Genomic DNA, 24,277 nt, shown 5'->3' with positions numbered 1-24,277 from the left:
CAGTGATTAAAATACTCAGGTACTTAAGATTTAAATGTGGGATAGAAACTCCCTTGAGAACTAAGTATATAAAGCTTTTGATTAATTCTGTGGTCTTGTAGTCTGCATTTCCCAGTTAAATGGTAATGCATAATATTAAAGATCTGTTATTCATCTTAAATTTTAAGAGACATTCTGTAGTGGAGGGATGTCCCTCTTATTAGCTGTTTGGGAGACTATGAATTACTTTAGTCTTTATCACAGAAAGTAAACCAGTTGTTTACAGAGAACACAGATGATATGTAAATAAAATTATATTCAAATGTATATTTGTTATGCTTCCTGACTCATCAGGGCTACGTGCAGTAGTGATTTATATCCAGTTGTTTGATATGGTTTATTTCTAAAATACAAACTTTTGAATAATTAAAAAAAAAAGTATTGAAGTGGGAAAATTGTATGAATATGAAAAAAGTGAGTATTTCTAAAGAAACATAGTTTCTGTGCAAAATTTTGGAAACAGGGACTTAATGCTGTATGCACAACATTTCAGTCAATATTGGAAAACAGAAGAGGGGGTTGTGTTGATCATAAATAGTTTTCCAAAGCAGTTCAAATAAGTGATAGCAGGTGGCAACTGATTTGTGCTTGGGTTCCTGTGTCCATCCTGTTTTTTTGTTTGTTTTTGATGGATAGGTAGCTTTTCTGCAGGACAAAGTACAAGCTAAGCTTTAGAATGTAGATTTCCTTCATTTTTTTCTGGCTAACCAAATTCATCTATACATGTAAGCACTTATCTTCATATTTGTCTAATCTCCCAGAAGAAATGGATTTCTTAGCTCAAAAGGAAGTTGGCCTGAAAAAGCAATTTTTTTCAATTGGATGACTTGATTGTTTCTCTGTTTTGAGAACAGTATATTCTCCTCAAAGCTCTCCTCAAAATATTTTTGTTTTACTCGAAAGCTGTTCCAAGATGCCAGTTTATAACTAAGTTATTCTGTAAACTTTGAGACATAAAAAACCTGCATTGATTGGAAAGCACTTTGTTTCATTAGTACTTTGAAAGGCTACAAAAGCATACAGTATTACCCCACTTGGGAAGTGACTGATAATTCCTAGGAGTAGCACTTTTTTTCTCCCTGCCTCAGCAGTCAAAACAATGTTTCTAGTAACTCAAAACCATTTAAAAAAAAAAAAAAATCCAATGAAATACTGTAGTTGGCTGTTGTGATCTAATGTTAACGTCTGAAAGCCCTTCTTTAAATAGGATAAGTCCTGGAATCTTTGCTCTTCATATTGTACCTGGAAAGAACCTGTATGCACACCTCTATTCTCCTGCTAGAGAATGCACAGATACTAGTCTTGAAGTAAAGAGATGATTTTGAAAAAGGAAATATGTCTGTCTAGCTGATGTCCCACGCAGTGGTAAGCATGATTGTACAGATTAAACTTCTTCACTCTAACTATGCCTCCCTTACTGGGCTGTGATTCTGTTACCTAGACACTGATTTGGTGGAGACGGCTGCTCTGCAGACACTTAGTCTGTTTCTAAATCATTGTTATCTGTGATATCATGTGATGTGAGGGAGATCAGCAGATGAAAGGAAATTAAAGGTAATTATAAATAATATTCACATCTAGCTCTATAGTTGTTACATAGCAAATTTAAACTTTTTTTTAATAAAGATGTAAAAGCAGTATAACCAAATGTTTTTAAACAATTCATTTTGCCTTCAGTAGTTCAGTATTAAATAGTAGAAAGTAACGCCAATTTGAAATAAAACCAGAAGTGTTCTCTATTCTTTACCCCAACTGTATATATATATGTGTGTGTGTGTGTATACATGTCCTTGTAAGAGACATAAGAGGAAGAGAGCTTCAGTCTTAATGCCAGATCAATTCATGCTGCTCATTTGACTATATACTTAACACATGTTGATGCTTTTTATAGGTATTTAAGATTTTTGAGGAGAACCACCCATAATATGGATCATAGGTATTTTTGGTGAAGAAAGTTTTAGTTTTATCACAACTTTTTAGAAAAATCTGTCTTTAAAAGCAAGTCTCTTTTCTAGTAAGAACCGTTATTTAGTTTTTCTCTAAGACTTCATTCAAGCTACCCTTTAAAGGAGCCTAATGAATGCTAATGACTATGTAAAATACAGGTTGCAGTGTGTCCTTCGTATTAAAGAAAAAAAAACTGACAGAGCTCTACAGGAAAGGTCAGCACTATTTAAAAATAGATGTTTTCCAAGTCTTCAGAATAAGGGGATGCTTTGCTAAATCTAAATGTGTGAAACAGCAGTATTTCATTCCTGTTGTCAACACTATCTAGGAACATGTTTATATATAGATATAAATAAATTTTGCAGGAGCTCCCTTCTGCACATTAGTAACAGAGCACCATGAATTTTAATCTTTTGTAGAGTGACATTAAACCAAATATCGTCACTACAGGCAATTTAAATAAAAAAAGTTCCATAAGCTCCATCAACTACTTCTAGTGTTTTGCTAGTACTGCAAAATCAAACAATAACGTGAAAATAGTATGAAAACTGCATTAGAGAAACTTCAGGAAGTAGTAGAGGAGGAATCAACGACTATGAAGGGTTTGCATTTTCCCAAGCCTGAAGGTAAAAACTAGTCTTCAGTAAATAGATATAAACGGGATGTGCTTTCATAAAGATAACTATCCCTATATAGCTGAGAAATGTACTGAGGTTTTAACTGTAGACAGTTTGTCTTCACCAGACAAAGTTAGCATGTTTTTAAATGTACAGAATAGAAGGAATTATCAGATCAATATTGTGTAGATGAAGGAAAGTTACAGGCATATTTTAGCTCAGTCAGGAATAGTGGGCATGCTGCTGACCACAGCTTCCACAGTGTCTCTGATGACCAGGCTATTGAGTGCTTGCATTATTTCATTTAGCTTTCATGGCAGCTTTTTGCAGCTGTCAGCAGTTACACACACACAATGTTTCCAAACTTTTAAAGAAACAACCTGAATTTGCTTTTCTGGCCATACTTGCTTCCTTCAATACGGTGAAAACTTTCCTGAGGGGAAAAGTTAAGTTTTAATCTGCTTTTATATCGGGGTTTGAGGAGGGTAAGCTGTTTCCACTTAGAGGTTTTCTCTAAGAATAAAGTTAATTCTAAGAGCAAAGATCTAGTTTGATATAGGAATGCAGTATTTACCAATAAATGTGGATGTAAAGGGAAATGACATGCATCAGTATCACAGTGCTAGCTATTACTTGAGAAGAGAGCTAAATTAAAAAAATAAAAGTAATAAAAAATGCTCTAAGATGGTAAGAAAAAAAGCTTCAGTTTTCTAAACTATAATTAGGTAGGTAGTTCTCATTAAAGCTGTGTAAAGATATTTAGAGAGAGAATTATTGTTTTTAATTGCCAAATTTGTCATTTAAAGTGTCAGGGGACTTCAGTTTCACCTAAATTGAGAACTACAAGCTTAGGATTTATAGTTTTGTGGGGTTTGGTTTTCCTGCTTTACTGATGAGATGAATCTAAGAGCTGAATGAGAAGAGTAGTAATGGTAGTGAATGCATATGTACACATACTGTGTGTGATGTGTATATACATAAGACTGTGATTCTTCTGAAATACTGAAGCTGAGAACATAGGACAATTTTTAAAAGAAAGTAAGGCCCCATCTCTGTTTAGTGCTTTGTGTTATCTGTTATTGTGATGTAAGTAAAAGATGAAGAAGCTCTGCTTCTACCTTGAAATATTCATCACTTTTTTGCTATCTTTGTTTGCTGGTCATGAATAATGCTTAAAAAAAAAAGTGTACAAAGCCTTTTTTGGAAAAAAGCCTTTGCTGGAAAGTCTTTGCTCTGTTGAGGAGGTAAATTTTGGAGAAGGAAATGAGAATCAGTGTTGTCTAAATAGGAGGTTAATCTGAATTTAAAACCCAGGAGTTCCGCAACAGTGGAATCCACCACCAACAGGGAATGTCCACAAACAATGGAAGATCAATCCATGTAACCTGCGTGATTAAAGTACAAAGTAAAGAATTAGTGTAAAAATATATATATATGAATTGATTTCCTCTAATAATAACAGATTAAATCACTGCTATGGTGGCTGTGAACTGAGTGAAGATACTGATCTTGTCCTTCTAATTTAAGGACCCTAAAGCTTTATATGATTAGTTGATAAGACAGTTTGATATTAAAGGGCAGTCTCATAGAAGCATAAACTTTGATTATCTGGAGTGTTTCCAGTGATGCACCATGTATAAAAGCAGCTTCTCTAGAATTATTTGAAGTCCTTAACTGAAGAAATAATGCCACTGATAATAGGACCTGCTTTTGACAAGTCAGGATGGGAGGGACGTGTATGCATTAGCAGTTTGGGGCTTTTATTCAAGGGGATATTCCTTGATATTACAAAGTTGACAGTCAGGACAATGAGTCAAAACCACTAGGTAGCACATCTCAATTCATCTACCAAATTTACAATTAAAAAGAAAAAATCTCAAGCTAAACACAAATTTATTGTACTACAATAAATTCAAGTTTGCTGTATGTACTGTATGTATAAAAATTACTTGCTTTCAAAACATTCCTTCATATGTGTTTCTCATACACTTCCTCTAACTGAAAATATTTTCTCAGTACATTTATCAGAAACTTTTTGTTCACCAAAATTTTTGTTTCAAAATAAAATAAACCACTTTCTAGTTCACATCAATGTTTAACTATTTTGCTTCAAAAGTGTTTTGGAAGTGGGAAGTCTTGAAAATTATGTAGCTGTTCATGGCAACAAAATGAAATACTTCCTCTTCTTTAAAATAGCTTTTTTTTTTTTTTTTTTTTTTTTTTTTTTTTTTTTTTTTTTTTTTTTTTTTTTTTTTTTTTTTTAGAAATATAGCCTTTAATTTAAAAAGAGGCAGAATACTGTGGCAAAAATCCAACCACCCATTTGTCTTCATCTTCAGTAGGAAAACTAACAGCTATATTCAAAGTTGACTCTACTGAAGCTGTTTGTTTGTTTGTTTTTCTCCCAAACACATCAGTACAGCCACCAAAACAGATCATTAGGACTCAGCCTGTTTTCTGCTTAGAATTGTGATATGCCTGGGATATCACCTGAACAATGCCCTGGAGTTTTATAGTGTGACCTAGTTGAGCTTCAGGCTACAGTCCATTATAGTGCAAGGCAGAGGTAGAAGGTTATTTAGGACAAAGTTCTGAGTGGAGTTATTACCTGACTCAGTTTCTGTATTGTAGACTTCCCAGTATACACCTTTCAACAGGTAGAGAATACAGATAGCTACCAAAGTTGCTGTTAAACAGCAGTTTGTCATTACCATGTTATGATGGCCATAGCCCATCTGCTATAGTCTGTTAGAAAAAGCAAATTATTTCTAATGTTAGTTTCTAAAAAGTCTTCCCAAACATTGATTCTTTTTGTGCATGTGCATATATTTCCTTTTTTGTTGTCTTGCATATTCTTTAGGAAGAAAGCTTCCTAAAACAAGAATTCCATTGAGTTTTCATTGCTCCTTTTCATAAAATAAAGCTGCAACTTTACATTTTACAGTAGAAATGTATTTTTTTAATTTTTTTGTTGTTGTTGTTGAAAAAAGTATCCTAATTATATCCAATGGTAGTTTTCTTTTCTATTATATAAGTAGTATAAGGACTCTTGTGGCAAAAAATACTTCTCAAGTATAACTTTGTCAAATTGCTATGAAAAACTATTCCTACACCTGATATCAATGCCTACACATTGATAAATCCTGAACAGCTAGTGTAAATAGAATACAGGAGGGAGATGTTTGAGGCATTCGGTGAGATGCCATTAGAACTGGGTTCAATACAACAAGAACTGGGATCAACACAACAATAACAAATTTGTTTTGTGACCATGCCCAAACCTCTCTGTATATCACCTGTCGATTGAAAAGCTCTTTTCTTTCCTTCATTTTTTATTTGTGCATTTGGCCTGTAAACTGACTGAAGCATTATTTCTCAGGACCTGACACACCGTAAAGTTTTTTATGTGTTTTCAGTTAGTAACCTTCTCAAGAGCACAAAAGAGCTTATTTAACGAGAGAAATGAAACAGATGGGAAGCACACCAACTTCTAATGTCAGAGGTTTAAATGGTAAGAACAAAACTCAACCTTATTAATTAATGAAATTTCTGAAGATAGATTTAAATATTTACAAAGCCATATTAAATGGTAACTTGAAAGAAAAGAGATCCTACACAATAAAGTTGTATAACCTGTACACTTATGGAGGTGCTTCTAAGGCTGTGTTCTCACTATAAACAGCTGGGTATAAACTGGCTGTTCTCTCATCTGATTAAAAATAAATAAATAAAACTGGCATTTAACTGATGGTTGCTTTGGGGGAATGGAATTCCCTTGATCCCAATTTGCAAAACTTGGAGGTTGAGGGTTCTTTGTTTGGTTGTTGTTGTTGTTGTTGTTTTTTGTTTGGTTGGTTGTGGTTTTTTTTTTGTTGTTTTTTGTTTTTTTTTTTTTTAATTGCTGTCAGAAGTGAAATTTACAGAGGTATACAAAGTGAAACATACTGTAAATTAATGTCAGTCTCTCTGAGTAGTTTCTAAAGATCACATTTGGCTAGGCTCATTCATTCCCCATGTGTCCAACTTGTAACACGTGCTTTCATCTTCACCTTACCTTCCTTACTGTACAGCTTTCTAAAGCTGTAGTTTGACCCCATAAAAGATGCCATGTGGCATCTTTACTTCCAGGAATGGAAGTATCAAAATCATGGGATAAAAGACTTGGGAGAAATTAAGTGAAATAAAAGACTGTTTCAATCCTATCTCCATACCACTACAGGCTAATTCTTTCCATTAAATGTTTCTGTAATTTGTCCCATTTATTTTTTATCAGATGCTTCATTTACTTGCTGTTCCTCTTCTTTGCTGTACACGTGATGCAAAGAGTTGTTATAGCACTGGAACAAATTGATTTACTTTCCACTTGTTTTTCCCCAACACTACTGAAAGACCAGGTGGTTTTAAAATGCAGCAGTATTGGTGGTGCCAGAGATCCTTGGTGCCATCCTGAAGCAGTTTGTTTGTAATACAGGTGTTTTCACCTGCATGTTGTTTGAGACCTGGATGGCCTTTTGACTACTTTTCTCCTAATCCTACAAGTCAATAGGCAGCACTTCCTAAAAGAGGAGAGGGAGGAAAAAAAAAAAAAAAAAGAGGGAGAAAGATAGCTGTTGATAATCAACAGTTCTCTGTTCAACTCTTGTCTTTTTCAAAGCCATCACAAACATGAATTTTCAGTGTTTTTTTTTTGACAATGTTAGTAGAGGCATTTTTTTCCTGTTTATAGAAAAGTTTGCAGAAAGTTTAAAGCTTTCTACTAAAAGATTTATTTTGTCTAGGAATATAGCAGGCACTGTTGTATGGGAAAGACTGAAGGAAATAAAAATTCGAAGTCATAAATGAGAAAGTGATTGGCCAGTTTAAAAAGAGTCTATAGTTTGGAGATACGTGGAATCATCTGTATTACCAAATATAGAGAAGAAGAAAGAAAAAAATAAACAGAATGAACTTTTTAGAAGGTTATGAAATATTGCGTTGGTGGTATAGTGGTGAGCATAGCTGCCTTCCAAGCAGTTGACCCGGGTTCGATTCCCGGCCAACGCATGTCAGTTTTTATGGCTGGGGGATTGGATTTAGATGATCTCTAAGGTCCTTCCAACTCCAGCCATTCTATGATTCTATGAAATAACTGCTGAACCTTGTGTGCAAGAAGTGCTTGTTTGAAAAAAAGTTGCCATGTCACATCTAAACCCCCAAATACTGGCATTGTTTGAATTTATCTTTGATGGTAAATGCTGCTTAGCTTCTACATGTGGACCCAACTCTCACTCAGTTTAAGGAGTGTTCTCGACCATCCTTACTGACTGATACAAGGAAATGCTGAAGCTTTTCTTTCTGCTTTGCTCTGCTACTTGCAAAGCTATCTTATGTTACTGGAGGGAAAGGTGGGACATAGTATAATGGAGTTCTATGTTATGGAAAAACACAAGCAAAGCATTATGAGCAATGTCACTGTTCAGTCTCGGGTTAGCACTGAAATCAGAAATAACTTTATTGTGAGCTGACCCTCTTTTCCAGGCATATACGTTTGCTCAATTCCACTTTGAAACCAGCCTAATTCACTGGGACTCAGAGCTTGGTGCTCTCTTCCAATTCTATCAGCTGCTTTTATAAAAGATACTGCTCCTTCTTTACAAACCTGGCTTCACTTGTAGCCATAATGGCTTAAAGATACATTACATGGTGTAAATTAAAAAGTCATCTCAGCCCTTCCTCTTGAGCTTTAATAAACACGATTAGTACTGATGTGATTCCTGCTACTGCAGGTCACTGTTTTAAGTCTAGGATTTAAAATAAGGATATAAGATATCCCATGCTACTAACTGTATTATCCTGACATTCATTAAATGTCATTGTCGCAAAAACTGTCAGGATCCTATGCATCTGCCACATCTGAGTGAAAGAGCCTTTCCTGCATAACTACAGTTAATGCACAACCTATTTTGACATTGTTCACAACACTTTAGAAAAATATGCAATTTTTTCTAAATTTTCCCCAATATTCAAAGGATCACCATATGCATTCTGTGCTTCAGTTGAGCTTTGTGCTACTGTGCCTGTTTTCTGAAACAGAGAAACTGTTGCTTTGTCTGCTTTAGTAAGCATACTTCAAATTCATAATTGCAAACAGTTTTTGCTAATCTTAGCTCAATGAACTTTGAGTAAATCTTGTTGAACAAGTATGACATGCTTATTTATAGAATCATCTACGTTGAAAAAGAACTTCATCATCAAGTCCAACTATCCACCTTACTTACTGAGTCCCATCATTAAAATGTGTCCCTTAGTGCCATGTCCACATACCTCTTAAATACCTCTGCGGTGGGGTTTCCACTACTTCCATGGGTAGTCCGTTCCAATGCTTGACTACCTTCTCTGTAAAGACATTCTTCCTAAAGTCTAGTCTAAACTTCCTCTGACTCAACCTGAAACCATTAAAAGATTTCAAACTATAATTTAATTCAAAAATACCTGGGCAGATGCAGGCCTTCAAGACCAGACATTTTAATTAGCAGGATGAGTCAGCAATGGATATCTTATTTTTAATTAACTGGGCAAAATAGCATAGTAAAATGAAAACTGTATTTAAAAGACCATCCATGAAGCAGAAGGTTAAAATGATAGACTTAGAAGCCAGGCAGAAGTGTGAGTAGGCTTGGCAGTATTTTAGCACTTTGTACCAGCAGACTAGAGAGGCAAGTGAAGGATATAAAAATGACACAATAATTAAGTAGTTTTTCATGGTCTATTTTCTATTTAGAGTTCAGTTCCTCACAATTACCATTATTCATAAACACCTGAGCTTCAGGAAGGTGTGTGGGGAGTGAAGGAGGTGTAGAGGGGGATAAGGCAGAATAAAGAATTACATTAATTTTTTGTGTTTAACAAGCCATCTTATTTTCCAGAACATTTAGAATTTTAATGAGCAAGCTTTGCTTGTGCATTTGTGCATTTGTGAGATATAGTCCCATTATCCCAGTAAATGAAACATCTTGTTTTTTCTTATCATTAATATTTTGACTTAAAGTGTTCTGTAACGCATTTTTATATTCATGTTGAAGGCAGTTTTTATTGCATTCCTGTTCTGAAATGATAGATGAAAGATGCTGTATGCATTTTTTATTTTATTTTATTTTTTTCCAGAAAAGCTTAGGTGTCCTTTGTTCCTCAACCATTTAGACTGAGAATTGTTGCTCTGTTGAGATGGAGGTCTGCTACAAAGTAGAGGCTCATGTAAGCAGAGAGCTGTCTGATGCATGTACAAGCATTTTCACTGCAGAGAGCAGCTGCAATGAATTGTGGAATTCCAAACATATTTTTCCCCACTGGTGGCTGTGAAAACCAATCACTAGGTGAAACCAGTCATTAGGCAGAAATGTGTCACATAATAAGTACATAATTAAATAAATTAAATAATAAAAAAAAAAAAGTAGTGGCCACTCGCTAGAATGAGGTAATGATGATTTGAAAGAGGTAGTATGAGCTTGACCTGTCCAATATAAACACTTCTATAGAAAACAGCGTGTTCTTCTGGATCCTCTCCCAATGAAATGTTAAAACCATTACCAGACAGGTGGTATATGTGCTAGGATGCACCTGTCAACTAGTCATATTATCTCATCTATTTACTGAGGATTCAGAATGTCTGTTCAAATGTTCTGCATTTCACTGTTAAACTGATGAGTGAAACCTACCTTTGTCACTTGACAGCAGTGGTATTAAGAAAATGAATAGTACTCAATGAGGGATGCTGGAGTAGCAGGGTTTAAGTTTTTATTTAATGTAAGAACAGCAGTAAGAAAGACTAATAGCTAGTATGGGAGTTGACCTATTAAGGTATTTGACAAAATAAAAATAACAAGCTTTTCTTATAGAGGACTTGAAATTTCATTGAACTTATTTTCAGAACAAGTTAATAGTAGGGACCATGGATGTCCCTTGTTAATGTGTTATTAACACTTGTTTTTTTCTAGGCTTACCTTTGTCTTAATGAGAAGTTCAGTCGGCCTTCTCTTTGTATTCACAATTTTGTCTACATATAAGGGTAGTTTATTGGTTATTCTTTCAGTTCTCTTATTTAAAAATGGGGTATATGTTTTATATGCTATTTGGATTAAAAATAATAATAAATAAAAAATCCTTGTAACCTGGGGAAATATGTGTGTGTGTGTGCATATATATATATATATATATATATATATATATATATATACATTTTTATACATTATATATACACATATATTTATATATATTTATATATGTATGTATTAAAATATAATAAATAATATATAGAAATATAATAATAAACATATATTCATATGTGTGTATTTATATATACATTATGTATATATATACACATCATATATATACACATTTTTAAATGTACAGAGTAATATTCATCATAGAAGCTTGTTTTGTTGTTGGTGTTTTGTTTTGTCTTTTTGTTTGTTTGGTATTTGTTTGTTGTTTGTTAGTTTTTAAGTTACTTTTCTTTCTTTTCAGAGAGGGAGCGAGAGAGTAGTTTTTCTTTCTCAAGAACCATTGATCACAAAGTAAGGGATAGGAATTTCCCTGATCTCTGGACTTTGGTACTGTTTTCTGATCAAAAATTGATACCTTCTTCATCAAGACGTCTTTGGCAGGATTAGTGTATCAACAAGACCTAATGAATTTTTTCAGTTTAATTCTATATAAATGGATCATGTCATGGATCGGTTTGTTATAACATCTGGTACCTAATATGTAAGAATTTCCTCTTGAGAGTTGAAAAATTCAGGGCAATTTGTTCCAAGCACTTTCTTTATAATGAGGAGTTAAATTAATGAATTTGGTTTTGAGTGGCAGCTAATAAGCAGGCATGGAAATACCTGTGGGAATCTTCCACTTCCTTTGCAAATGACTAGAAGTGTTGCTAGAAAACTTAAAAAGCAGAACAAATGAACAACTAAACAGAAAGACGTAGTTCTGTGCTCCTGTCTGGGCTAGCTGGAAGATTAGTATTTTGTTCACCAATATTACAGATCTTGTCTCTCTACCTGTGCCAAGAGTGGCAGCATCTTAAAGAAGTTACCATAACATTATGTGATTACACAAGAAAAACATGGAATATCAGTCCTTAAAGGTCTGTATATTAGTCATCTGCTTGCCATTTCCAGAGTGTCTTCAGACAAAAGTTTTCATATAGCATTGTTTCAGTTGTTAGCCAGGCCAAGAGTCTACAGGGAGGCCAGGCCTTCTCAAAAACTGATGAGGGATGCTGGAGAAGCAGTATTTTGTTACTGTGAGATGCGGGGTTTCCCTTTCTCGAGAAATATTAGGAAAAAAAAAATATTAGGGGTAGAGCTGAATATTTTATTTGTTTTCATCTGAGTTTAGTTTTTGCAAAGCCAAAATTGGGCTTTGAATGTTGTTCCAATGTAATTAATTCATTAAAGGAATTTGTATTCAAATAAAATAGATAAGAGTATGGCAAACTAGGAAGAAAATGTTGAATTTTGTTGTTTTTTGGTTTTCCAAATAAACTATGCCACCAGAAAGTACTTTCTGCTTTCTGGATCATAGTTATTTAGCAAATTAATCCTTTATAACATTGTTTTGGTCTTGTCAGTCATAAGTTTTCCTCTGGATTTAGTTGACTGAAAGTAGTTTAAGCACAGTTAACATGTGTAAAGCTGCATAAAGATGCCTCTTCCAAGCTGGAGAACTCTGAATTTACCCTGTCTGCATAACAAGAAAAGGTATCTGTATGAGGGGAAAATAAAAAATAAAAAATAATAATAATAAAAAAAAGTGAAACAGTGGAGCAGGGTGGGGAATATTTTGTATTGATGAATTTGAATCTTTACCTTTAAACTGATTAATTTTGAAGAAAATTACACTGAAATATGACGGCTTCAGCATTATCTTATAAGGAACATGAAGTAAGTATGTATCACAACAGCAGTTGGGGAAAAAAAAAAAAAGAAAATGGCAAAATATAGCCAGCATAGGAGAGGAAAGCAATGAGTATCAATCCTGTTTATTGCAGTACATTAAATAATAAACTTCAGATTTACACAGTCCAAAGGGTTATGCTCCAGAGGATATTCTCTCAGTATGGTGAGACAAGAGTTGAAAACAATTTTTTATGCTATAATTTGGGGGAGAGAAAGAAAGAAGTCTAAACTTGAGGGCAGTCATTAGAATCTATTTTCAAATGGAATAATTATGTCTTTTCATTTATTTTGCATTTTGTTTTCTCTTAGTTGTGACTTTAAATAAATACATGAAAGCTGAGTAAGTGAAAATTGCCGCTTTTGAAGTTCTTTGGCTCAATGTTTAATTTCTAAACGGTGTTATTATTTAGTCCTGAACTGTAAAGGCCACTGTGTTCTACAGTGTTGAAATTGTGAAATACGCTGTTGCAAGAAGCACAGGAAAGCAGTTGGAAGGTTTATTGCTAAAACAGACAAAACCAGCAACCTCTCTAAAATGCAAGTGTGTTTAAATGTGCAGTTTGTAAGTGAATAACCCTTTCCAAGCTTTGCTTTCCATAGGCTTTCTATACACACATACTGTGACTCTCTTCTCATTAGGAATGACCAATCTCCAGTTATTTATTTGTAGCTGGTTGGACGCTGTGAAACTTTCTTCTGTTTTAACACAGATTCTTTACACATTAAAGTTTGAGGACCCGTCACCAATCCAATAATCCTTAATAGAGAAATAATGAAGATAAATGTATATTTCAACAGAACAAACCCACACTAAACTTTTCTCTTTTGTAATAAGCAGTCCCAATAGACATTGGGAAGTACAAATCTATTTGTCAGTCTGGCATGACAAAGCTTTGGTTCTCCTGCCAGGGTCCTGTCCTTGGTGCAACTCCCTCTCTTCTAGCTAGCAATGGCAGGAGTACTGGTGTACGTTGGCTGCAAATTACTTCATTTTTCACAGCCATCACCTCCAGGCTTGCTGTAAGCAGTGTTAAATGCTTTGTTAGTATATAATATTGCAGACCTTGGCTGATGTGTTTCCATGAACTATAGCAGAGGAAGAAGAAAATCACTACTCAAAGGGTGATTAGGGACTTGCATTAAAGATTCTTATGCAACTGGTAAGAGAGAGAGTGCTGTGAGTTGTCACAGATTTTACAGGTGTGTTGTTGTCATTGCAGCAGTGGTGGGAGAATTACAGATACCAGAGTAGAGAAAGACAAAGTGGACAGAGTGATGTTGCTGGTCATTGCCTTCCTCTACTGAGATGGATGTTCCAAGTGACAAAGTGACTGTCCCAGATTCAGGAGGGCTGACTTCCTCATATAACAGATTTTGCTTGATCTTTGGACAGATAATTTGTGGTGCAGTTTGATGGAGCAGTTAAAGTAAAAAATGCTGCTGAACAGGCAAATCTTGTCCCCTGCCTTAGGCCAAACCCCAGACTCTTTTCCTGCATTAGCACTAATGTTCACCTGGTCCTGAGGAGAGCTGAAATAGCAGAAAATATTGCCTAACAGCAATAACAAAAATATGATAAGCCTAAAACAATATTTCAGCTGTCATTAGGGAGCAGAAGCAAATTTTCTCTCTTAATTTATAGCAGTGACAAAAATCGTATATAGCTGTCTGTGGATTCATTGCATCTGGCACATTCCCCAGACATACGACGTCTTTCTAAAGTTTCTTCTATTTCTCACTGGCCACAATAATCTACTGTAATCCAGGGGATATAGTCACCTTGCTGCTTACCTCTTCCAGCTCATTAATACATCAGTGGAATGTCCTCGGTCCAGTCCTCATCGTGGTGCCACAGTCACTCTAGTATTAACCTCCGTCAACGGTGAGAAATAGCTACTTACATGTATATCTACTTCTCTGTCACATTTTACACTATGTTATGACTTTAGCCCATGCTGGTTGCTGAGTTTCTCCAGTAACTTCTTGTGAAGGAGGTTTTAAAAAAATCTTTGGAAAGTTTAAACATTTTCTATCTACAGGTTGGCGTATTTTAAAATCAATCAGATAATGTGTAGGGAGTGGCAATAGAGAAGGAATAGCATGGGCTTTTTTTTCTTAATATGGTTCCTTAACAATCAATAATTACCTTGCAACTTTAAAGTTCTTCAGCTCCTTCAACTCTAACTTCAAAGGAAATAGGGGATGCAAGTATCCTTAACAAGTGGATAGAAGAGCAATTAAAATCTGGCCAGAAGTTTGATTTTTCCCCAAAGGCCTATTTTCCCACAGAGTAAGCATTGTAGTCTTTAAACTGTTCTTTACAAGGGTAAACTTATGCTTAGGGTAGTGATCGATACCTCTTCTAAATGAATGAATTGATTCCCTTCCCCCTACCTCTTGTAGCAAGAAACAAATGATCAGCTGCTGTTGAGGCAACTTCAATACAAGACTTCTTTGCCATCTCACCTAACTTTGGACAGATCATTGATATTGCAAACCCAGTGAACTAGCATCTCTGCAATATTTTCAAGTTCTTTGCAATTGAAAATCAAAGTTTTGCCAACAGCCTGACAGTTCAAACAGCACAGCACAAGCCACCAGGCTGTCTTATATATCAATAATTTATCATTATTCTGTGAATATACTAGACAGTCATTTAAAAGTTCAACATACACTTTGAATGATGCATAATCACTTGAGTTCACCACTACCTTGATATCATGGGCAAACAGCTGAAAGCTAGAATTAGTAATGCATGGTTCTTGTACACCATTTTGCGAGTGGGAGCTTTATAGAGGAAGCAGACACTTAGAGATAAAAATCTCATGGTCAAGGACAGAAATAAGTTCACATCCCCAAATTCTCAGCCTGATTTGCTGTTACCAAATCAAGTTAACACTTTATGGTGGAGTCCAGAAGCCCCAGTTAAAGGCTGATATCTCTCTTATTTTGTGATACAGTGCAAAAAGGTAAAATAAATCTATAACAAGACATTGTTTTACACCTATTGCTATTTCAGATAACTCTGACAGACCAAAAAGACCTGAATTTTGGTAAGAACTCAGAACATGCCTTCACACATAGAAGAAAGCAGCAAGAGTGATCAGGGCTCAAGAAAACATGACAGACACAGACAGACTTTCAGATATGTAAAACATGCCCATGACTGTGGTGGATAAGATAAAACAGATATAAATTTCAATGAAGAATCTGACATCAAGAAGTAGATAATGAAGTTCTGAAACTGGTATTTGAGAAAGGTTTCTGGATGTTTTATTTCAATATTTGAATTTTAAATAATGTAGCGATTAATGATGTCAATAATGATAAACAATAAAACAATATAAAAAAGTTAATCCACATACCACTCCTTTTCTGATACATATACCAGACTTTTAACAAGTTTAAAATATATATATATATAAATACACTTACATACAGATCTGAGAATACTTGGAAACACATTAAGACTTTCCTTCTCTAATATTTTTAAGTGTAGTTAATTTTAAAGTTCTCCCTTTGCTTGTCAACTGATAACACGAAATAGTTGTTTCCACACTTAACAGCATTATTACCATAACATATTCTTCCTAGAATAATGATCCTCTGGGCTGTGCTTGCCTCTGACAACCACAATCTCTGGATGCGATAAAATGCAGCTTCTCAATGTACGTGTCCCATGCCACACACGATTCCGAGTGAGTGATCTGAATCATGTAGCTCTCAGTGTCACTTTTATAACATGTTTTGTCTCATTCTGAGGCTGACAGAAGACATGAGAATCAATAGAAATACAGGAAAATAGAGAGGAAACTAGAACTAGGAAAAATGGGTATGAAACACTAGAGATATACATAATCTTCAGTGAGATGAGAACATTTTGGCCAGGTAATTTTGACAGATAGCACACCCCCAGCCAGTGGTTGATCTGTGTAAGAGAATGTTTGTTGCTGCTGTTATTTTCTTGTTTGTTATCCCCTAGAGTTCTTGTGTTGGTATCTTGAGAAGTTATTTCATCATTTATTGAAAAGTTCCATATATCCTCATTATAAATAGTTAATGCTGTGATATTAAATGTCTGATGTCTGACATGAGAGGTCTCAGTTGCAGTTGTTAAGAGATGTGCACTTCACTTTTCATTTTTAGTGTCCGTTTAAAGATATATATAGAAATTTGCGAAGGTACTATATGTGTCTTGTTTACACTAAGCTTTTTTTTTTTTTCTTTTTCTTTTTTCCCTCCTGTTATTTTCGATATATTTAGTTGTTTTGTTTTGTTTTCATACAAACTGGTTGCCTGTATTTCAAGGAGAAAAAAAATTATCTGGTTAACAGGTTTAACAAAGGAACATAACAAGAGGATAAGCAGTCCAACCTGATGAAATGTACATTTCTGATATAACCAACATTAAAATAAAAAAAAGATAAAAAAAAAAAAAAAAAGAGAGAGAAAACCTTAGAGTACCTCAAAGCTTTAGGACTTCTTGCCATTAAAAGGATAAAATATTAAAATTGTTGTTCCTGTTTGTTATTTTCTGGGCGTTCCTCTAATTACTTTTACATGTATTCCTGTATATAAAGGAAATCTTTTTTCTTTTTTTTCTCCCCAACATTCAGAGAGATCTCAGGTCCTAGGCTACCAAACTTAGAGAAACAAAGGCTGGCTTTGAAATTTGACTTTATTTCTACAACTTTTTTAGGTGTCTGAAAAAAAATATGTGTGGGGTCTATTAATAGCTTACATTTAAATCAACCCATATTGTGATTTGGAGAGGAAACAATATTTACAGTCCCAGATATTATGTAAGGTAGATCTTGATTTATCCTTTACTGCTGGTAAGGTTTTCAGCTGAGTATCTGACAATGAGAAAACTTAGTTAGATTTGGAGATTTCATTTAAATGAAGTTCCCAAAAGTTAAATCTGATTTTAAGCTGTATCTGAACTTACTGAAAACAGTGTTCCTTGGTAAGCTCTGATTTACAGGTATTTCTAGCTTACCTAGAAATGGAAGTAGCTTATTTTGTGCCAGCCAATGTTGGAAATAAGCAGCACAGGAGCCAACAGCAATGGTCACAGAATTATGTAAAAACAAACCAGCTTTATTTTGCTTTGCTTTTTGTAATAGTGGAGAAAGTTCCTTTTGAGTGTAGCCAGTGTCATCAATTACAATAGTAAACGTAAATTACTTAAAAGCCAGTTTCAATACATTTTAGGTAGCCTGACTACTCCATTCCATGAGTCAGTAACATCTAAGAGCCTTAGGACATATCATGCTCATATCATAACACTTAAATTGAAGAAGGCAGAACTTACTAAGGTAAAACCCTAAAGTAGGTCTCCAGTAATTCTCCTCCTCTCCCTGCCCTGAGTTTTCTAGCCCTGCTCCCTTCTCTGGTCAGACATTGTGTGATTGACTGAGGAGGGACAAGGAAGCAGCTGAGCCCATGAAAATTCTTGAATTCTGGAGGAGAGTGCCAGGCAGAACTGATGGCCTCTGATGGCCCAGACAAAAGGGCTAATGCAAAGGAGTGGGTGAGAATATGTGTCTCCGGGTCACAGCTCAGAAATGGATCATGTGAAGCCTCCATGCAGCTGCACAATTATTTAAGTGTTATTATTAAAGTGGTTGCAAGCTGAGTATGAGCAGGAGAAAATGTTTGGACTCAACAAACAGGCATGACACTGAGATTCTGAATCAGACTGCCTAAACTTACACCAAAAGAACATTTTTACAACACTCAAAATTTAGGAAAAATAAGGATTAAAATGCAACTTGTATTCAGTTTCTTCTTGCATTATTTTGTTTGCCTAAAATAATCAGTCTGGAGTACTAGAAGGAACAGCTCTCTAACACAAAATCCTGGAGTAGTTCAGACAACAGCTACAACCATGTGATCTAATTCAGATATCATTCAGGGGATTTTTTTTTTCTTTTTTTTTTTTTTTTTTTTTTTTCCCTAATCCCATTTGATTGGGCACCAAACTCTTATTTATTTATTTATTTTTTGCAAAGAGAGCCTTAGTCTTAGCAAAACCTTCCCTTGGACAGCTCTGTGAATGACACCATTTATTTCTCTGGTGAAGATTTCACCAAGTGGAACACTTTTCAAAGGCAGGGGCCCTCAGGCAGAATCCCAGCACAGGTTGCATGCTTTTCATGGTTCTGTGGCTGACAGCACGTGCCTTCTCCCCAGTGAATCATCAATGATAAAGAAAGGCAAGAGGGTGATTCTCTGTGCACTTTATATCTGATGCTTGGAAGGACCATGACTAGGGAGCTAATACACTGGCTGCTGGAGAGCTCTAGTCACTTCATTGTGAATTATAGACTGGGAAAGTGAATCACATTAAAGACCTAACCTGCAGATGAATACAAATTTGGTTTTTCATTATAAATGACATTTGTGAAATGCAGCTTTGCTTCCTAGCAGGAGAAGGAACAATCAAACTAAATGCTACTGCAGCAGCCCTATCCTGTCCTGTGACGCATGGTGATCAATTGCTTGTTCTTCTGCTGTGGACGTAACACATCTTCAAGCAGGGAAACACTTTAGTCTAAGGTGTGGATTTAATTTGGCTATATTTCTTGCTGCTCTGTAGAATACATTTCTGAGCTGTGGCAAAGAATATATTTATTTATTTATTTGTTTGTCTGTTTGTTTCCAGAGATGTTGGTTGAAAGTAATTTTTTTTATAAGTGTACAGCTTTAAAGAGCTCATAACATTAATTGTTTTATGTCTTGTTCAAGCTGTTCTTTCTGATGGTCAGTGACATATTAGATTTGTTTCTGTGTTATGAAGTCATAGGCTGGGTGCAACATTAAATATCCTTTTTCTCTTGATTTGGAATATTTTATGTACAGACTGGAATTAGTGAGGATTAGATCAAACTATGACTGCCAAATTCCCTTTTTCCTTCAGGATAGCTGCTTCCTCCCTAACATGCAGATTTGGTAAATTATGAGTCACATTTGCCTATTACTCTCTCTGCAGATGGCTTTGTTGGTGTGTTTTTTTTTGTTGTTGTTTTCTTTTTGAAAATGCCAGACAAGAGTTTCTCTACTGTACAAGTAAACAGCTCTGTGATTTGGTTAGTTAGGGTCATCTGAAGGAAAGAGAGAAATAAACGTGTTGAAAAGCACAGCTTTACTAATTGAGTTTTATGAGGACCAACGAAAGCTTGCTTCTAAACTTCTAAACTAAAGTTTCAGTATTACTCAGAAGAGAGTTTGCACAGGCTTGCAGAGGGCAGCTTGACTTTCTGAAAGCCTGTTAAAATTGCCTTGCACAGGGGAGTGGTGCCTTTTAAGAGAGAGAAAAAAAAATATCCTCAGCCTTAGAAGTGAAGCATGCAGGTGGGGTTTCCTTTGTGGTCACATATCTTGCTCATTTGATCTAAAAATAAGAAATCTAACAGTAGATTTTATTGCAGTTTCCAACTTGTGCTCAAGTTCAGGCAATTTGCTTAAGTTTTGGAAGTGATGGGACAATTTGAACTGGAGCAACTAGCATCTGTCTTGCAAGCACATTCTCTGTTTGGGATGAAAAGCTGAGCAGAAATTGAAAGCAATTATGAACAAATGGGTAATTACCTGGATGTGGGGTTTTCTTTTTCTTTTTTGTTTTCCTGTTGCAACCTTCACTGTCATATAGCTACTGTTAGTTCACTTTCCATTCTGCACTGATACCTCTATACATTCAAATGGATTATCTGATTAAATAAAATCCTGGGGATTCTTCACACATTAAATAAAATTACAAAAGCCTTTGCATATTGTGCAATTACCTCTTCTTTTGTTTTCCTAAAAAAATACAGTAGACACCTCCCTGTCAGGACACTATAATTATCAGGTCAGTATCATGGCATCACTCTATGGGAGAAATCTCCATATATAACATCGCAGTCCAAGGTTATATGTTGATAGGCAAAGCCACATCAAAAAGAGTTGTTTGCACCAGTATCTTCAGGGGAAGTAAGCAGGTAGTAGTCTGTTCATTCCTGTCGTGACTTCAGAATCTATTACAGGCAGAAAAACATTTGTGATTTAGATCAAGAGGTTTCAGAGTAGACAACCTCATTTCCTGTCCTGCACCCCACACACTCCTTCCGATCCCCAAAGTCCTTCCACATAAGAGACAACCTCATCTGCACATTGCCATTGCCTGGAAACTGATATCGCTCTTCCAGCCTGGCTTTAAACAGTGGAGCTCTAATGATGGCATTCTCCACTCATTTTTTATCATGTCCATCTTCACTAATGAATATTTTTCCTGTCATACCTAAGGTGGAGACAGTGAACCCCTTCTGAGAAAACAAATAAATACACATATATATGACTTCAAAAACAGATGTAATTCTGGGAAATTAAGTGCTTTATGTGATGATGTTTATGAAGGTTAAATATTCTAATTCAAACCCATCTTTAGTTCTGGAACAACTAATTTGCTCTAGAAGTCAGAAATGTATCTGTATTTTTAAGTTGTATACCAGAAAGGGGAAAAAAAAGGAAAAAAAAAAAAAAAAAGAGAGAGAGAGAAAAACCACTTTTTAAAAGCTCTGATCCTCCTTATACATCTACACTTATACATCTACATCTACTGCCAGAGTAGATTGCAGTAGATAAGAGGTAGATGAAACTGAACAGCCAGTATAAGAGGTATCAGCAATACCCGGAGTCTGGTGAAAGAGGTTTTCACTAAGAGGCCTTCCACCTCCAACCTCCCCACCATGACTCTGCAGAAAAGTCAGGACAAGCCTGGGAATTCCTAAATTCATAACACTGCTGCAGACTGAAATCATGGACAAGACAAAAACACCTTGCCTTCCATTCTTTTTGCAATCATAACAGGTAACTCTTAGCATCGTTGTGCTCTGCCCCTTCTCAACTGTTGTAAAAGCATTGGTCCTGTCTGTTTCTGACCAGGCTGAAAATTTGTATGCCCCAGGCCTTACCTTTTTTTCTTTTTTCAATGCACTCAATTGATTTTATAAAGCATTTGACCTGTCCCTTCAAACCTTACTACTCTGGAAAGATTAGCAGTACTGAGGACATTGCAGTTTTTGATGCTGACAAGCCATTTGAAGGGAGCTGGGGATGTATGTGCCTAATCTTGAGCAGCAGAAGTCTCTCTTTAGTTTGCGTGACAGAACAGATATAGTTTGGGCATAATTACAGCCTGATGGGGCTGCATCTCCCTCATGTTCCTTCAGTGCCATCATGCTCAGTCAGAACTGGATACAAACTTCAGTAGAACAAGCTAAATACATGAAGGTTAGAGTGGATAAAAGTGCCAGACTGGAATACACCTGCAGTCTTGGCCCAGTCATCCCACCCTCTTGTACCTTAGTTTCCTCATCTGTAAATTGTGAATAGTAATGTTAACCTTCTCTTCACAGAAACATGAAGAAAAAAATTACAGAGGGCTACTAAGATCACCGTGGTCTGTAGGAGAAATCCTAGCACCTGGTTCAGTATTCTACTCAGGGAGCACCACAGTTACTTTTTGGTACCCCAACCATTCTTCTTGGCCTAGATTTGCAGGTTATTAGGAGATCTCAGTATTTTGTCTACCTCAGGTGATCTTGATCCACTTGTTCCTTTCTTTTCTTCTTGTGAAGATTGCGGAGATGTGAACTTGTGAAGATGAAAGACCATTTATTCCTAAATACGTGTGGTTTTGTTTGTTTGTTTGTTTCCTGTGCATAAGCAATATTCCACTGCTACAGCTGCTGCACTTTCTGCTGCTGCTGCTAAAGGGAATCAGAATATTCAAACAAATATGCACTAATGTAGTTACAGCAGAGAGAGAGGGCCTCTGACTGTTGCTAGACATGAATCACGTGCAGAATGAGAGCATGGATGTCCCTGCTCCTAGGCATTTACAGCCTATCCAGGCAAATGAAATCACATGAAGAAAGAAGTGTGCTAGTAACCATCTCCAGAGAGCAGACAGAGCAGAATAAAAATAAAGGGATTTGCCAAAAACAGAGATGTGAAATGGAGGGAGAGCCTGGGACTTGGTTTGGGTTCCCAAGGAGCAGCCCAGCTCCCTGCCTCACTCTGGCTTTCTGCCCTGCTTCTCTTTGCAGTATTGTTTGAGTATATCCAGTCATAACATCATACCTCCCGGGGAGGAGCTGTTTATGTGCAGACAGAAGAATCATGTAAGTTATTTCTGGATGAACAGATAATTGGATTCTGAAGTGAATAAAGGTTGCTTATGGTTGTTGTTGTTTTAGTTTGTTTGCTTTTATTTTATGTATTTAATTTAGTCTCATCCCCACACCCCTTTCAGTCTCTCTATCTTATTCTGTCTTTCTGTTTATTTTTTCAGGTCTGGCTTTCATATCCTTGTATTTGATTAGGATCTCCAGGGGTAAGTGTTTCTTCTTTGCAAAACACCTTCTGCTTTTTTTGGGGAAATGAGTGGAAGATAGGAAGTTAGCAAGGCAGAAACATGAGGCAACCAAGCCCCAAGGAATTACAACCAAGCTCACAAACAGGGCTTAGGCACGTGTACACCTTGCACCTTCCTGGTTTTGCTCTGCTGCTTTCAAAGTACATTTTGCACTCTCTATCTCCTGTGAAGTTATCAGGTGAAATCTGCCACCAGCTAGCCGAACACTGGTTACCTTGCAAAAGTGCTTGCAGGGTGTTGGTGCCAATTCTTTTTTCTACAGTGATAAGTGATTCCCTGTGATACAGTCTGCCTGAGCTGTAATTTTGCTCTTGCCAGAATAACTTGACACTGCTAGTAGATGGAAACAAAACCTACATGTTCACATCTGTATGCCTCCTCTCAGTGTTTGCTGCTGTTTGCTGCTCCCCCTGTTCTCACTTGTCTGGCAGTGCTCTGGCCACTTGATAAGCCTTCCTGCCCTGCACCCCAGAGGCTGCACATTTCCCAGAGAAGAAGTAATCCTGAACAGAGAGATAAGGTATGGGAGTTTGGGCAGTGGTGCCAAGCAATTTATCAACAGCACTATCCCTGCTGGAAACAAGTCATCAACAATAAGAAAGGGGCATGACAGTCCCTTCTCCAGAGCAGCCAGATAGCCCAGAGCTGAATGCTAATGGCTTCATGAAGGTCTCCTTGTCCTCTGTTTTTGCTCTGAAGCACAAGAAGAAAGATGCTTCCACAAGGAAGCACTTTCAGCAAGGCCCATAGAGGTGTTGTTACATCCCCACTAAGGGTCTACATAACCCCTTCAGCATTTTCAAACTATTGAGGGGTTTCCACCAGAACGCCAGCCAAAAAAAAATGCCTTCATGTACCAGCAGGCAGCTGTTTCAGTCTCACTGTGTTGTGCAGTCATAGTCTCACTCTAGCTGTGGCCAAACACCTCTTTGCTGTTGTAGTACCGAGGACCACAGAACATGTGTTTGTGCACTACATCCCTGAGCCTGCATTTGAATCACAGCTGTCCAGGTTTCTGTTTTAGTCATAAAAGAAACAGAGTTTAGTTAAGATATTGTCCCTGCAAAGGGTGTGGGGGTGGAAGAACTACTCCTATCCTCTTGCTAGAAGTGCATTTCTGCAGAATTTTGCTGATGATACATTATCACTACAGGTCTTTTAATCCATGCTACTCCTCTCCCATAAATCCCACACATATATGTTAGAATCTTCCACTCCACTGCAGTGTGGGGCCCAGAGACCTTTCCTGTAAGTTCTGAGTCCTATGCTTTGGTGGATACATTGGCTTTACATAACACTTGCTACTAAATGATTTTTCT

The sequence above is a fragment of the Netta rufina genome (assembly GCF_964035555.1).
Source record: "Netta rufina genome assembly, chromosome: 1".
Lineage (NCBI taxonomy): Eukaryota > Metazoa > Chordata > Aves > Anseriformes > Anatidae > Netta > Netta rufina.
This window is presented reverse-complemented; position numbering follows the sequence as displayed.